Consider the following 3,879-nt stretch of genomic DNA (forward strand, 5'->3'; position numbering starts at 1 on the left):
ACAATCGGGCAAATTGTGGTAAAAGCATGAAAATTTAACCATAGGTTCTTGAAAGCATTTGGAAACTTTTGGCCCGCATCCCATTTCGATCACTTCGTGTGGAGGCCAGATATTGAACAGTTTTTGAACACCTTGAACAAAACGTATTTTATCATCTATATCGCACCAATCAAGCGTATAGAAGGACTCTCGGGCACGGAATTGACCCGCAAGACCATGTACTCGGTCCAGGAAGGCCACCAATACGGTACAAAGTCCCCTGTTCAACATGTGTTCAAGTTTGACCACTTATTGAACAGTAAACAAAAGTTGCGCTTCTGTGGCGTGTAGGGTGTCATTTTCAGCTAATTTGATGTCGCTGGACTCGATTCCGACACCAGATTTGAGTTTCGTGACCTCTGTGACCCCTGTGTGAAGATGCCGGCGCAGATTGCCTACCTGCCAGGCGCATAGTCGCGCGCAGGCGCCTCGCACCCCCGCTGCGCGCGCAGTTCTGTTGCTGCGGTGGTAAAAGCAGCGGGGCTCACGAGTTGTGTGAACCCCTTGACCACTCTACTTTCCCCTGAGGCTACCTGAGTGCACGCCAGCGGTGATATTGTTGCTAATTGCCTACCCACCAGGCGCCAGAAACTAGAAAATATCTTATTTTCACGGTTTCCGATAAGGAAACAAATTTTGTGGTATATCGAGGAGGAGTCTATAATTTGCGGTCGTCACTCAGTGAGATTGAGGCTCCCCACTGCAATTGGGCGAGGTCAGGGAAATCTTACTGCTTCAGAGTGATGGTTCGGTGCATATGACTCTAGTAGGGTGAGCCTTTTAGTCATCGCCCTGACTGAGCGAGGCAAAATTGTCTCACTCATTTCGAGCACGACACCTCACTCAAAGGGTTTTAGTGCTCGGTTGAACACTTCCCTGGAAAAACAAAGGTGCTATTTAATGCCCTTTAAAGGCGTTAGTAAAATAGTGCACTAGAAAGGTGCTACTGCCCCCCAAAGGTGCTATTTTTGGAATGAATCGTGCTTCTACAAAGGCACTAGTGCAGTAGCACCCCTAAAAAATTAATAGCACCCTCCAGAGGGTGCTATATAACACCTTTCTTTTTCCAGTGTTCCTACACAGTGAGCGTTCTATCTAGGGAAGTGTTCAACCATGGATTTGCACACTTGCAAGTTTACACCAACAGAGTTGAACACTAGCAAGCGTGTTGTTGTGATGCTATCCTGTGCCTTCTGCTACTGCTTATGTACACCTATCACGGCTATTCTCACTCTGCTTATTCGCACTACTTCGCTGCCATGCTCATGTATAAATACTCCGCTCGTGACTCCTGAATAAACCCTGAGCAAGCCCAGTCAGCTGTTTCATTCAACCACCACAACTACAACATATGTAATACACTGGACACCGAAATTCCGAGGGAAAACCCACTGCGTCATGTGTGGGTGAACAGGGGCTGGAAAACAAAAAATTGCAGCTGGTGAGCAGCAAGTCCCCCCAGTCACTGTCAATACTGATAAACTAAGTGTGCAACTGCAATTTAAATACGTGTAAGCATGCTACTTCGTCGTTGTGCGCTTGCTAGTGTTCAACTCTGTTGGTGTGAACTTGCAAGTGTGCAAATCCATGGTTGAACACTTCCCTAGATAGAACGCTCACTGTGTAGGAACACTGGAAAAAGAAAGGTGCTGTATAGCACCCTTTGGAGGGTGCTATTGATTTTTTAGGGGTGCTACTGCACTAGTGCCTTTGTAGAAGCACGATTCATTCCAAAAATAGCACCTTTGGGGGGCAGTAGCACCTTTCTAGTGCACTATTTTACTAACGCCTTTAAAGGGCATTAAATAGCACCTTTGTTTTTCCAGGGAAGTGTTCAACCGAGCACTAAAACCCTTTTAGTGAGGTGTCGTGCTCGAAATGAGTGAGACAATTTTGCCTCGCTCAGTCAGGGCGATGACTAAAAGGCTCACCCTACTAGAGTCATATGCACCGAACCATCACTCTGAAGCAGTAAGATTTCCCTGACCTCGCCCAATTGCAGTGGGGAGCCTCAATCTCACTGAGTGACGACCGCAAATTATAGACTCCTCCTCGATATACCACAAAATTTGTTTCCTTATCGGAAACCGTGAAAATAAGATATTTTCTAGTTTCTGGCGCCTGGTGGGTAGGCAATTAGCAACAATATCACCGCTGGCGTGCACTCAGGTAGCCTCAGGGGAAAGTAGAGTGGTCAAGGGGTTCACACAACTCGTGAGCCCCGCTGCTTTTACCACCGCAGCAACAGAACTGCGCGCGCAGCGGGGGTGCGAGGCGCCTGCGCGCGACTATGCGCCTGGCAGGTAGGCAATCTGCGCCGGCATCTTCACACAGGGGTCACAGAGGTCACGAAACTCAAATCTGGTGTCGGAATCGAGTCCAGCGACATCAAATTAGCTGAAAATGACACCCTACACGCCACAGAAGCGCAACTTTTGTTTACTGTTCAATAAGTGGTCAAACTTGAACACATGTTGAACAGGGGACTTTGTACCGTATTGGTGGCCTTCCTGGACCGAGTACATGGTCTTGCGGGTCAATTCCGTGCCCGAGAGTCCTTCTATACGCTTGATTGGTGCGATATAGATGATAAAATACGTTTTGTTCAAGGTGTTCAAAAACTGTTCAATATCTGGCCTCCACACGAAGTGATCGAAATGGGATGCGGGCCAAAAGTTTCCAAATGCTTTCAAGAACCTATGGTTAAATTTTCATGCTTTTACCACAATTTGCCCGATTGTTATGGGTACCTCTTGCACTAGTAGTCCTCGAGCGTTTACGTCGTGTTTTCAGACGGTTTTCCGGGTTTCTCGCATGCATTGCACCGCGTTTCTTCAGCGTTCCTAGTGAGTTTATAGGTGATTTTCAAGTAAGGACCCCTACGTGCTTATGTATGGGGAGGGGCCGCATCTGGGGTTCGGTGTGTGGGTCTTGGGAGAATATATCTGCAAACAATATTAGAATGCCGATATAAAAAACAATGAAAATTATCAGTTGATTTACGGATATTTGCTCCGGTGTTCGCATCGAGGTGGTCACCCCTTTGCTATTTCGGATTCCTACGGTCATCCGGTCACGCCCTTATAGGCTATCATCATGGCTTGTTCGGCTGCGACATAGAAGGATACACGCCTACCACTGCTAGCGCCAGGAACAGCCCGGCGCTGCCAACTCGGCGTCTCTGCCTCGTTCGCAACCAACGAGGCCTGAGCGGCAGCGCTGCTTCTAACTCCGGCCGCTAGGTCGCAGCACGTTCCGAGTCCACTATGAGAAATCGGGCGCTCAAAATAGGGGTTTCGGTTAGATTTTGCAACTACATCAAGTCGTCTTATCACTTGAAAAGGGACCTTATTTAAGTTATTGTTGGTTTCAAACGTGTATGGTCCATCTGATAGGCGCACCTGGCCGGTTTATTTCTCACAGTGGACTCAGAGCGTGCTGCGCCCTATCGGCCGGAGCTGGAAGCAGCGCCGCCGCTCAGGCCTCACTGAGCCATGGAGCTCCGATGCGGGGGTGAGTCCCGACGGCGAAACTCATTCAAGCCTTTGTTTCGCCGGCCCGACACCGCCGCTCACGCCGCTTGCCCACGCCCTCCTCTTCCTCCGTCTCTTTCCCTCCGGGGAGGGCGGGTGCGGGAGAGGATGGAGAGATTATCGTGTTTACAAAAACGCCATTGAAACACGCTGCAATCGGTTTCCAGCTTGCTGTGAAAACCTTTGAAAAACTCGTACCGTGAGTCGAAAGGAGGCCATGTCTGCAAAACTCGTTCAACAACGAAAATTTCAAAATTGCGCAAAGATTTCATGAGTTTTTTTTTTATCTCTAAGGTCCCTATATTTG

The sequence above is a fragment of the Frankliniella occidentalis genome, unplaced genomic scaffold (assembly GCF_000697945.3).
Source record: "Frankliniella occidentalis isolate FOCC.00 unplaced genomic scaffold, Focc_3.1 Scaffold287, whole genome shotgun sequence".
Taxonomy (NCBI): domain Eukaryota; kingdom Metazoa; phylum Arthropoda; class Insecta; order Thysanoptera; family Thripidae; genus Frankliniella; species Frankliniella occidentalis.